Source organism: Hevea brasiliensis, chromosome 2 (genome assembly GCF_030052815.1).
Source record: "Hevea brasiliensis isolate MT/VB/25A 57/8 chromosome 2, ASM3005281v1, whole genome shotgun sequence".
In the NCBI taxonomy this organism is placed as follows: domain Eukaryota; kingdom Viridiplantae; phylum Streptophyta; class Magnoliopsida; order Malpighiales; family Euphorbiaceae; genus Hevea; species Hevea brasiliensis.
This window is the reverse complement of record NC_079494.1, coordinates 2,466,297-2,480,940: the sequence shown is the minus strand read 5'-3', so window position 1 is coordinate 2,480,940 and position 14,644 is coordinate 2,466,297. Positions and strand designations below refer to the sequence as shown.

General features: G+C 24.9%; 1 pseudogene; it reads right to left on the bottom strand.

The window, feature by feature from the left end:
• Window positions 1–2,594: 2,594 nt before the first annotated feature.
• LOC110654466 (6,7,8-trihydroxycoumarin synthase-like) lies at window positions 2,595–4,833 on the bottom strand (annotated as a pseudogene).
• Between the last annotated feature and the right edge of the window lie 9,811 nt (window positions 4,834–14,644).

The window sequence follows — 14,644 nt, the reverse complement described above, 5'->3', positions numbered from 1 at the left end:
CATATCACTTTATTAGCTGCCTTTAGCCCAACATGAAATCAACCAACCCAAGTCAGATGTTTTTATTATTATTATTATTATTATTATTATTATTATTATTATTATTATTGATGGAAAAATATTAACTAGGGTAATTTTTTTTTCATTCATTTTTCCTTTCTCTTTTCTTTCTCTCTTATTTTCCTTTCAAAACCTTCTAGACAAATAAAATATAAAATATTAGTGTGAAGGGATGCTTGATATTGAGAAAATTCTATGGATGAAGTATGAATGCATGGCAAATAAAATCTTGATATTGCTATATCGATTAGCACTGCCCCTTTTAATTAATTTAGCATCATCTTTTCATAATATGACTACTACAATGCTAAGATGTTAACATCATAAAGCGACGGAAAGTAGTTGTCATTTAAGACAAATTCATTAAAAGTGGCGTGAGCAGCAATTTATTTCCCGCAAAGGTCCATTACCTTCTTAACCATGCCTAATAAACCTAGGTTCAAAATAGTAAATACGAGAAAGGAAAGATGTTAGACACCCTTTATGCTTAGGCTTACCTTGTTATAAGAGCCAACATTTATTAATTGTTTTTCAAAGTTTATCTTGTTGTCTTTTATTTAATTCCTTGAATTATTCAAAACAGACAACCATAACCATGTATAAGAATTTCCCTAGCATGCCAAGTTGCTAAATTTAGTGATGTTACCCTTTATCACCTTGTCTTATATGCATATTTAACTAAATTAATTATGTACAAATTTATTTTCATACATATAATAATAATAATAATAATAATAATAATAATAATAATAATAATAATAATAATAATAATAATAACTTAAGTTTAACATGCATATTAAGTTAAGATACCCTATATGTGTATTGTCTAAGCCAATTATACTTGTAGGGAACTTAAACATACATTATCTATAAGTTAAATATACCTAAATTTCTATCATGCAATATTTTATTTTAAATTACCAAATAAAACCTATTAGTTACCTGCATGTGCAAGTGATAAAATAAATAACTGAATAAAAAAACTAATTTAAAGAAATGAGGGAGGAAAAAAGAGATTAAAAATTAAAATGACATTTATAACCATTAAAAATAAAATTAAACCTAAAACTATTACAAGGATTAAGGCCCATATACCTCATGTATAAGGTCTCGTCTTGGACTTCAAATTGAGCTTGATCCACTATGGGTTCATCTTAGATGAACATCCAAATAAAGTTAAAAGTCTCAAGTGAAATAGGATCTCACGTTAAATTTGGATTTTGCTTCTATCTCCTCTTAGATTTTGGCTAGGAGGCACTTTCCCATTCAAACACTATTTTCCATCTCAACCCATATTCACTTAGGTCTTCCAACTCACATAGAAAAAAAAAAAAAAGTTTGTATAATAATACAGAAATTGACATATTTACATCCAAAACGTGAAAAATTCGATTCACTCAATTAAGCAAGCCTAAAATTAACACAAAAATCAATCTAGACTTCTAAGATAATAAACCAAAATATAGAAAAAAGAAACTAAAAAATCATGCATTACATGGACCCATTAAAAACTGACCTAATGAATAAAAGACAATTATCGACAGTCAACTCACAAAATTTACTAAAAATATTAAAAAAAACAAAAAAGATTAAAAAAATAATTTTTGATTTTTTTATATAGCTTTTTTTTTCTTTTTTTTTTATTTTTTATCTGTCTAAAAAATTTTGAAAATAAAATAAAAATAAAATTTTAAAAAAATGGGGATTATACCTTAGTCCACCAAAGGATAATCACCCCTTTTTATTTAAGGATAATCACCCCTTTTTATTTTTTTTTCTTTTCTTTTATATTTTCTTTTATTTTTATTGATTAAAAAGATTAAAAGTCTTTTTTTTTTTTACTAATAAGATCAATTTGTCTCTAAAACCTATTTTTATATTTATAACCAAAAAATAATAAATTTAGTGGGCTTAAACATTTAATATATCTAATTTAATTATTTTTTAGAGCCATTTAAAGCCTTAAATAATATTAAATTAAGCTTAAAGAAAATAGGCTTTTAAGTCCGTTGAAAACTTTTTATTTTAAAAAACAGTGCAATTGTTTTTTTAAAATAATAAATTAATTTATTTATTAATTTTCTAACCATTCTATATAACTCTTCAAAGTACTTTAGACATCCATTGGTATTTTCATTATGAGACTCCTCACTGCCTCTATAAATTATGCATTCAATGGATAAAAATTATGTGTCTGCAGCTATATACACAAATTAAACCTTTTAAAAGGAAAATATATATATATATATATATATATATATATATATATATATATATATATATATATATCTGTAGATAATTTTTATATATCTATCTATCTGTAGATAATTTTTCCCCAAGTTAATTTTTATTAATTTAAAAAATGAAAAATTTAATATGGTGAATTAGGTGAAACTTATATTACTAACATCTTGCAAAAGAAAAAAAAAAAAAAAAAAAAGAATGTACCCTACAAAATTCACATATCATGGTACCTTAAGTACTAAATTGAAAAGTCATATTAAAGAGCAAGAACTAAAATCAAGCACAAAGATACTAAATGTTATTTAATAGAAGAGAACTACAAGCTTTTCTCATATACATTCATGTGTATATGGTACCATATATGCTAGGTTCTATTTAATAATTTATTTTATTACATACTATTATTATATACAATGATTTTTCTTAACTAGACTCGATCTATCATAAACCTAAGATATAAGATATATAATGAGATTTACCTATTAAATATATGAGTTCTATCTATTTGTATATCGAATTTATAGTGGAGTAGGTTTTGAAAAGAATTTCACTACATATAAATATGTTGTACGCTTTTTATCGGTCATACTTCTGGGCCATGAGGCAAAGAGCATTTTTCTTGTGCATGGTAAGGCCTGGTTGCGCATCCATGTCCACGTCTTCTTCCTTCATTCCAACAGGCATTTCCCAATCAAATTTGTAGAGTAGATTAGCTAGAGACACCTCCACAGTTGCGAGGCCCATGAACATCCCGGGGCAAATTCTTCTACCAGCTCCAAATGGTATTAGCTCAAAATCTTGCCCTTTCAAGTCAATAGAACTATTGATGAATCTCTCAGGATCAAACTCTTCTGGATTTTCCCAGATGTCAGGGTCCCTTCCAATTGCCCATGTATTCACATAAGCTACTGTTTTAGCTGGTATATCATATCCACCTAAAATACAGTTTTCACATGATTCCCTTGGGATTAATAAGGGAGCTCTCATTGTTTCTTTGATCACAGCTTTGAGATAAGGTAGTTGTTCAGTATCTTCTTCTTCTACAAAGCCTTTCATCCCAATAAGTTTTCTAACTTCTTCTTGAGCTTTCTTCATTGCTATGGAATTCTTCATCAGCAAGGTCATGGCCCAAACCACAGTTGCTGCACTGGTCTCTGTTCCACCCACAAATGCGTTCTATATATGAAGAGCATGGGGAAAAAAATACATTATTATTAGTGCATGGCAATAATTGTTCGTTAAAATAGAATCTTATGATTTTAAATTACTAAAAAGAATCAAAACCTATGTAAAATCGAATTAAGTAAAATGGAGATAAAATCACGCTTTTAAATAGTAAAATTTTACGTAAAATTTTACTTTTATAAAACGTTTTACAATCTCTTTATTAATTTTAGATTAAAAAAGTGAGTTTGACAAAATTTTTCTCTTGTTTAGAACGAAAGAAATTAATTATTTTTTACTTTAAAAAAGTTTATTTAAAAAAAAATAAAAATCATACACAATTGTGTAAAAATTCAATGAAGTTTTTTTCTTCCAACAACAAGATCGAGTTTCTCCTTCTTAATGCGGTGTTGGTAAAGAAAAATGCAAAAGAGTTAGAAGCCAAATTTTGGATAAATGTGATAATTACCATAAGCACAGCTTTGATGTGATCGATGGTGAGTTCAACTTTACAAGAACGGTTCTTCCATAATTGAAGTAAGATATCGAGAATATCCTCTTCCCTAGTCTTTGATCTACTTGGATCAAGGTGTTCTTGAATTATCTGTTCATAGAAAATGTCAAATTCCTTGAAGTTTTTCTCTAGGCGATGGGCCAACCCAGTGAACTTATCAATAAAACCCAAGAAAGAGAAGTAATCTGAAACAAAGAAACTTGCAAACAAGGCCTGAGTTTCCTTCATCAATTCTTGAAATCAGCCCATTTCAACCCCATCTTCCTCACACCTCTTTCCAAAAGCAACCCTGCAAATTATAGTACTTGTTAGCGACATCATGGCTTCAGACAAGTTTACAGGTTTCGAGGCAACGGCTGATTTGGTGATCTTTTCAAGCATATGGGAAACCTCGAATTCTCTAATGGGACGGAAACTTCGCACCCTATTAGAGTTGAAGAGATAAACCACATATTTTCCTTATTTCTCTCCAATAAGCAGCATAAGGTGAAAAGGCCAAGTCTAAACCATTATAGGACAACTTTTGTTGGCTAACTAAGGAAGGCCTGCTACAAAATATAAGATCATGGGTTTTCATGATTTCCTTGGCCATTTTGGCAGAGGAAACTACCAAGATTGGCACGAAACCTAGGCGCAAGGACATTAAAGGTCCATATTTTTGAGAAAGCTGCCATAAGCAGGAATGAGGGTTTAAGCTATCAAATTGATGTAAGTTGCCTATGAATGGAAGACCCTCAGGACCAGGTGGCAGATGAAGATTTCTTTTAGCTTTGTGTTTTCGGAGAAGAAATGAAAGAAGGAGCGGAAGAGCTAATAGGAGAAAGATAAACAAAACCATTATGTGTGTTTCAATTGCAATTTGAGATTTTGAGGGCAAAAAAAAAAGAGACCATTAGTTATATACAGAGCTTTTGCTTACAAACTGAGTGGCGAAGCTAATTTTTTTTTTTTTTTTTTATCCATGAAGCAACAATTCATAGAAAAGAACAAAATCTGGTACACTATACAGATCAAGTTAGCCTCTCTGGGCTAAGAATGAAACCACACGCTAAAGAACTCTCAAGCGATCAATAATTTAGTTGATTAACGAAAATAAACTCCATGAAGCGATATCTAATTGAAACACTTACGAGAGAATAATCTTAAAAGTCAAATTCAACTTGACGAAAAATTTTAAAATACAACCATTTGTATAACAGTTATACTATAACTATTAATCATGGTGGATCTCATATAAGTTCCAATGATTAGAGTGTGTTTATTGTATATATAATTGTTGCATTGAATAAATTTTTCAACTTGAATCACACCTGAATCATACATCTGGCTAGATAATTTCTTCATCTAGCAACATTTTAATGGTTTTTTTTAAGAATCTTATGTTTCTTTAATTGTGCTTGTTTCGTTATTTACATTATAAATAACAATATCTATTCTCACATTCAACCTTTTTATTTTTCAAAAAAATTCGAATTGCTATTTGCTGTTTAGAAGTTCTCTTAGCATTAGAGGTTCTTGTTTTGGCTTTATGATTAATATTCTCCTAATTGATGAGATGAATTTTTTATAGTATGCTAAGAATTAGTTTAACATATGTTTAATTAGAGTAATCAAATAGTTTATTTATATTATAGTAATTTTTTATTTTTACTAAAATTAAAGTTTGAGTGGAATGCAACTTTAATTTATATTCTTGATCTCTTCGCATATGTTATAATAAAATAAATTTTAGTTAAAAAAAGTAGGCTTTTATAAAAAATAAAATAAATAAATATTCATCCATATCCTTTAGTCATTTCAATTTATAGATTTCTAAAACTTTTGTGATTTTTATTATTAAATGACTTCTTTAAACTATAATATTTTTTTTTTTTTTTTATCTAGGCTTATAAGGACCAATTTACACAATTTATCTTTTAAGTTTTGAAATTTATAAATAAAGAATTTTTTTTTACTCTCTTTAAATATTAACATAAAAATAAATTTTATTTCACATGCTTTGAAATTTAGGATTTTTATATATAAATAAAAAATTTTATGATTTCCTGAATTAATGTTATAATTTTACTTGTATTATAACAGATTTATTAAAAGACAAACAGTTAATAATATGCTTTTCCAAGAAAAAATACTAATCGTGTAATTGGCTAGATTTTTATAGGTTAAGAGTATTTATAAATTAAAATGCATTTAAAAAAATAATTTTTTCTTTGATATAGACTTTTTGTAATTAAGATTTTAATTTTATAATTATAAGTAAATTTCAAATCCATGTATGAATAAGAATGTGGAAGTTGAACTAAATAAGGATTATAAATAATTATGTTTAGTTTAAATAATTAATAAATAATTAAATAGTAGTAATATTTTAATTATATTAAGATTATTTTTAGAAATCCCAATGTCCCCTTCTAACTGTTATACATAAATAATATATATCATGTAGAGCATTTTTGGTAAAGTAAATGTCCCATTCATATATATAATTTATTAGATTTTTTAATATTGTAAATAAACATTATGACTAATATTTTTATTGCTTGAAAAGTAAAATAAATTTCAATAAAATACAATTATGCACGTAATTTTTTTAAAAATTATAAATTATATTACTTATTTCTTACCTCAATATCAATCAAATTTATTTTTGTTTTTTGTCCATTACAGTTGGTATGTAATTCTATACAATCATTTCTAAGTACCAGGGCTTGAATGCTTTATTCTTTTTTATTTTTTTCGAATCAATCTATTGAAATAATTTGAGATGATTTTTTTATTTTGATTGACATATCAATTAATCTAAAATAAGAAAAAAATAAAAATATATAAAAAAATAGAATATGAACAAATTATTTTTAGAATTAGGTTAGTTATGGCGGTGTGTCACTTTTTTTGTGATTTTTTATTCTTATCTAGTGTGAAAAATTACTCATTATAAATTAATTTATATTTAAATTAGTCCATTTGGTTGGATTAATCCATAAAGTGAACCGCCCTATCGTTAAATTAAAATAAGATTTATTTAAGTTAATAATAACAAAGTAAAAATATGTAAAAAGAGATTAATTTTATTGATTTAAACATTATTGGCCAAGAAAAAGACTTTTTTCTGATTATAAATGAGGACTGCAATAATAAACTTAAGAAACACAAAGTTCTTTACCACTCGTATCAACATAATTAAATTTAAATTAAAATAATATTTATTTAATTTAAATAATAATTTAATTAAATTAAAATTAAAATAGCTAGATTAATAATAAGGTTAAACTTGAAATAATTAGATTTATTTAATTAATGGGTAAAGTTTATTGAAAATATTTGATTTGGTATAATAATGATCTTTCTAAATTTTTTAAGATAAACTGAGAAATTTCATTCAATTGATAAAGAAAATATTGATAGCAGGTATCTGTGTTCTAACAGAATTAGAATTATAAAACAAAATCATCTTCTTCACGTATAACATAAAGTATTATTATTATTATTATTATTATAGATAAGAAAAAAATAAAACCAAAGCTTTACATGGGGAAAATTTTCCAAGCTCTTGAAAATGTCAGCAGCAAATTAAGCATTCCCAGCTGGATTGGTATCCTGAAATGTCGATTTCTGAAAGAAAATTCAAAGCTTTAATCATCATCTGATTTAGATCCATAAATATTTGTGGAGTGGACAGATCAGGATTAACAGCCTTTAACTTCCAATCAAGAATGGATCGACCTGGTCCAAGCGTTATCCATGTTAAAATCAAAGGTAGATATATCTGTCGCAAGGCACATGAAAAATTAAAAATAAAAATGTTCAACAGAATAATTAAATAGAAATAATGGGAAACAGAGAATATATATATATATATATATATGTTACAGTGAGAAACATAAATAATGCATATTAAATAAGTTATAATTCACAATATATAAATCATTTATTTGCCTTCATTAAATAGAATAATTTTAATGGTTTCAAAAAAAAAAAAGAATAATTTTAATAGTAGTATTTCTAATCTAAATATTAAATGATAGCCTTAAATATTTTCCATTTAAATATAATATATGCTACATATATAAATTAGTTCTAATTAAACTTGAATTTATAAGTTGCTATTCTGAATTGCCATCTAGGAAAAAGACGATTCCTTTTGTGCCTTTTTCGAATCCTTCTTTTTTTAATCAAAATTTAAGTTGCATGACTTGAGTAGGCCATATGCTTGAAATTGATCTTGGCATTGAACTTGCTCAAGACCCAATTTCATCTCCTAAAAGCCCCACCTCTCCATGACTTGAACAGGATTTCTAGGCTTGAAATTGATCTTGGCATTACCTCTCCTTCAAATCAAAACCTCTTAGCCTTAGTCCCTTTTTCTTCCTCTAAACTTGACCAGCCTCTTCCGCCTCTCACAGTAAGAAGTTTAAACTTTCTTGTCTTCTTAAGCGTAGACAAAAGAGCATATTTGTCTTGGAATTGCTCAGTTTTTCTCCAAAGCTTTTTCACAGTGAGAAGCGTAAGAAGACTTGCAACAAAGGGAAAAAAAAAAAAAAAAAATTGAAGCCTAGTGATAGTGAAATTAATAGGATGAACAAGCTCCACAAGAAGTCGATCTACTAGGGGAACTCTTCCAATCTTTGCCTCAATCTTGAGCAAGAAGCATAGGAAATTGTTTCTGTCTGAAAGAAATTGGGATTAGTTTTCTCCAAACCATGGCTCAATTTTTCTTAAAACAGATTAAGGATGACATGAACTTGTTTCAAAGCATTAACCAATAGAGCTGTTTTGGAGATTCTTCTGCTCACTTCGGGCCTACTAGTTTGTTGCTGAACTAGATTTCTCTTTTTTTAATGGCTTCTAAATATTTTAATTTTCTATTCAATAAATTTTTATCAATTTAATTTTAATTTAAATTTAACTTGAAACTTTATACATAAACTATTCTAATAATATTATTAAATTAAATATTTTTAAATTATTAAATTTTAATTTTTTAAATTCAAATTTATTAAATTTTATTAGCAATAAAATTGAGGAAGAGATGGTTGCTTGAAATAAATATAAATCTTATTCGAAAGAAGCACAGGCAGGACAACTTCTGTGACCTTTCCGATACTAGGAGTCATTTATCCTTGAACAACGTTAAATTTTGTGTTATTCTTTTTCTTTTTTCTATATAGTATAATTATGCGATTTGTGTGCATGTCTTAAATTTATGTGTCTATTATAACAGTAGCATTGACCATATAAACAAAATTATTTAATTGGATGCTCATAAAAAAAACCATATAATACTAAAATAATACAATTTTTTTTTAATTGTTGTTGGGCTGTGTTATTTGGTTCTTGGATGTTTTTTTTTCTGTTTCTCTCATTCTTTTCTTCTGGATCAACTTTCTTCTATTGGGTTTTTTGTTTTCACTTAATATATCACATTTTAAAATTGGATGTAATCAGGATGTAGCCAATGTGTTTATGTTCAGTTTTTCCCTAATCTCTTTATTTAATATAATTAGTTTTTTTTTTCTCAATGTGCGTTACACAACTTATTATATATACTCGTGATTTAATTTTTTTATATATGAAATTTTTGAAAAAATTCATACTATCTAACTAATCTTAAAATATTTTGAGATTTTTTTTTAGATATTGTATTAAAAAAATTAAGATGCATAAGAATTAATAAAGGATATATAAAAAAAATATATATATATATATATATATATTATATGAATTTTATATGGGGATTACAAAACATAACAAATGAAATCACTTCAGATTTTAATAATAATATAATTTTTTATATAAATAGAATTGTGACCAAAAAACTATTAAAATTTTATTTTTATTAATTATAATAACACTATAAATTAAATTATTTATGGATTTAATTTATTTGTCACTAAAAAATATTAGCAAAGTATACAACTACAAAATTGCATGAAGAAAATAACAAATTATATGTATATTTTAATTTTATAAATATGTTACAATATTTGTATGATGTTAAAAAAAATGTTTGTTTACTTTTTCTATTTTGCGGAACATATGTTTAATTAGAGTAATTAAATAGTTTATTTATATTGTAATAATTTTTTTATTTTTAATAAAACTATTTGAGTGGAATTCAACTTTATTTAATATTCTTATCTCTTCACATATGTTATAATAAAATAAACTTTAGTTAAAAATTAGGCTTTTATTAAAAAAAATAAAAAGTAGGCTTCAAATATTATAGAGTTCTAAAGCTTTTGTGAGTTTTATTATTAGTAGACTTCTTTAAACTATAATAATTTTTTTTTCTCTAAGCTTATATATAAGGACCAATTTATACCATTTATCTTTTAAGTTTTGAAATTTATAAATAAAGAATTTTTTTTATTCTTTTTAAATATTAAAATAAAAATAGAATTTTGTTTCACATGCTTCAAAATTTAAGATTTTTATCTATAAATAAGACTCTCTTTTCCTGATTGTAGATGAGGACTGCAATAATAGATCATCATCTCCTCTAAGATCAGTGCATTTAAAAATTAGAATTGTATCTACTACCAAAAGAAAAAAAAAGATTAGCAACCAACTGAATCGATTGTTCATCCATAAAATTCGGTTGTTAATTGATTTAGCAACTGATTTAGTCGGTTACAATGGGCCTTGTTGCAAATAGCAACCGACAATTAAATCAGTTGTAAATAACAATCGATAATCAAGTCGGTTGTTAAATTAATTAAATTTAAAAAAAATAAAACTTTTGTTAAAAAAGCAACTGATTTTGGTTACTAATAACAACCGAAACATAATTGGTTACAAAAAAATTGGTGTCTTTAATTTTATAATTTTGCAATCATTTTGTAAATCGATTACTATATGCAACTAATTTAGCAACCGAAAAGTCGGTTGCTAATTTTTAAAAAAATACGAAAAAAATTAAATTTTTAAATAAAAAATAAAAATTTAAATAAATAAAATTTTCAAAAATTACTAAAATATTAAAATTATTAATAAAAATTAGTACTAAAAAATATAAAAATATTATATAAAAAATTACTAATTATAAATATTATAAAAAACATTAACAAAAAATTAAATATAAAAACATATTTATAAGACAAATTACTAAAAAAATTGCTATATATATATATATATATATATATATATATATATATATATATATATATATATATATATATATATATATATATATAACAAAAAAATTGCTAAAAATTAATACTACAAGTAATTTACTAATAAAAAAATATATTTGTACAAAAATTTTTATTTATGTAAAAGAAAAATAAATTAAATAAAAAAATGAGAAAGAAAAAGAAGATGAAGAAGAAAAAAGAAGAGAAAGAAGAAAGATGATGAAAAAAAATGAGAAAGAAAAAGATAATGAAGAAAATAGATGAGAAAAAAAATGATGAAAAAGAAAATATATGAGAAAAAAAAGGTGATGAGGAATAAAATATATGAGAAAAAAAATATGAAAAAGAAAATAAATGAGAAAAAAATGATAAAAAAAATAGATGAGAAAGGAAAAAATAATGAAGAAAATATATTCAAAAAGAAAAGATGATAAATAAAACAGATGAGAATGAAAAAAAAGATGAAGAAAATGAGAGAAAATGGAAGAAAGAGAGAAAGAAAATGAGTAGTGGGGAACGAAAATGAGTAGTAATTTACATAAACAAATTATCAATCAATTTTAGCAATTGATTGTTAGTGCTAATTTCTTTTAAAAATTAAATAGAAATTTTCGGAGGAAAAATTTTACAACCGATTCGCAATTTATTATAAAATCGATTACTAATAATAACCGATTTCAATCGGCTGTAGAAATCGGTTGCCAACAATAACCGACAACCGATTTGCAAATCAATCGTAAATCAAAATAGAAAAAATGAAAAACAGAATTTTTTAGGGGGTAAAAATTAGTTATAAAATTAGTTACTAATAGCAACCGATTTTAATCGGTTTCAAAAATTAATTACTGTTAGTAACCGATTCTCAGATCGGTTGCAAATAAAAATTTAAAAAAAAAAAGAACAAAAAATTGGACATGAATTTTTTGAGAAAAAAAAATCGTTTACAAAATCAGTTGCTAATAGCAATCGATTTTAATTGGTTACTAACAACAACAGATTCATAAATTGGTTGCAAACCAAAAATAAAAAAATTGAGTGAGAATTTTTTAGGGAAAAATCATTTGCAAAATCAGTTGCAAAAATCAGTTGTTATTAGCAACAAATTCGCAAATCTGTTGCAAATTAAAGAAAGAAAAAAAATTGAGGGAAATTTTTGGGTGAAAAAATTTAATAACCGATTTACAATTGATTATAAAAATCAGTTACTATTAGCAATCAATTATGAATCATTTGTAAATAACAACTAATTTTAGCAACTGATTATAAATTAGTTACTAACTCTAGAGCCAATTAAAAATAATTTCTTAATTTAGCAATCGATTCTCTAAATCGGTAGCCTTTAACAACCAATTTCAAAATCGGTTGCCATTAGTAATAGATTTTAATAACTGATTTCTTAATCGATTACTAATAGCAATCAATTTTAAAATTAGTTACTAATTATATATTTAAAATTTTTCTAATATCGATTAGCAACCATTTAGCAATTAATTATAAATCGGTTGCTATTATAAATCGATTTTAACAATTAATTATAAATTAGTTACTAATGACAACTGATTCTTGAATAGGTTCCTAAATTTTTTTAAATTAATTATTTTATTAAAAAAATTAAAATTATAAATTAATTATAAAATTAGTTACTAATAATAACCGATTTTAATTAATTACAATAATTGATTATAATTTTTTTTTTTTTTAGCGCTAATTTGAAAATGAGTATGACCTGCATGAGAACAACTTATCGTGTAAATAATGACAAGCAGGTTAACCGGGCGAGTAAGAATTATTTGATTTAACAATAATATAGTAAAAATATGAAAAAGATATTAAGACCATATTCGGTATCCATATCAACTTATAGAGAAAGTACAGATACTTTATAATATATAAGATATTTAATGATGAATGAAAGTAGAGTCGTTATACATGTAGCCAAATTGTGGATGATAAACTTTGAATCTTAATTTTTATACTATATTTATTTGAGAATAATAATAATAATAATAATGAAAATAATTTTTTTTTCCCCAATGAATCACAGGTGTTTTCTAACCTATTAGATTAGGTTTAATTTTTCTCGTACTGAGCAGACCCATTATGAAGATCAAGTATTCCTGATAGAGATTTTCTTTATTCACAAGATCAAATACTTGACTTTACTTATAAAATATAGAGTATTTTATCACTCGTAACAACATATTAAATTTAAATTAAAATAAGATTTATTCTATTTAAATAATAATTTAATTAAATTCAAATTAAAATATTTGGATTAATAATAAAGTTGAACTTGAAATAATTAGATTTATTGAATTTATGGGTGAAGTTTATTGCAACTATTGGGTTTGGTATAAAAATGATTTTTCTAAATTTTTTAAGATAAACTTAGAAATTTCATTCAATTGATAAAGAAAATATTAATGGCAGGTATCTGTGGTCATATAGAATTAGAATTATAAAAGCAAAATCATCTTCGTCACGTATAACATAATGTATTATTATTATTATTATTATTATTATTATTATTATTGAAAAATTTTTGGCGATAAGAGAAAAAAAAATAAAATCAAAGCTTTACATGGGGAAAATTTTCCAAGCTCTTGACAATGTCAGCAGCAAATTAAGCATTCCCAGCAGCATTGGTATACTGAAATGTCGATTTCTGAAAGAAACTTCAAAGCTTTAATCATCATCCTACTTAGATCCATAAATATATGTGCAGTAGACAGATCAGGATTAACAGCCTTTAACTTCTTATCAAGAATGGATCGACCTGGTTCAAGCATTATCCAAAAAGATAGATATATCTGTCGCAAGGCACATGAAAGATTGAAAATAAAAGTGTGCAACAGAATAATTAAATAGGAATAATGGGAAGCAGAGTATATATATATATATATATATATATATATATATATATATATATATATATATATATATATATGTGTGTGTGTTACAGTGAGAAACATTAATTATACATATAAACTTTAAACTTTCTTGTCCTCTTAAGCATAGAAAAAAGAGCATATTTGTCTCGGAATTGCTTAGTTTTTCTCCATAGCTTTTTCATGGTGGGAACCATAAGAAGATTTGCAATAAAGAAAAAAAAAAAAAAAAACTTGAAGCCTATTGATAGTGAAATCAATAGGATGAACAAGCTCTACAAGTAGTTGATTTACCCAGAGAACTCTTCGAATCTTTACCTCAATCTTGAGCAAGAAGCATAAGAAATTGTTTCTGTCGGAAAGAAATTGGGATTAGTTTTCTCCGAACTAAATGAGTGGTGACTTAATTTTTCTTAAAACATATTAAGGATGACATGAACTTGTTTCAAAGCATTAACCAATAGAGCTGTTTTGGAGATTCTCCTGCCAACGAATTTGTTTTTAACTAGAATTCTATTTTTTAATGGCTTCGAAATATTTTAATTTTCTATTTAATAATTTTTGTATTAATTTAGTTTTAATTTAAATTTAAACTTGAAACCTCATACATAAACAACTCTAATAATATTATTAAATTAATT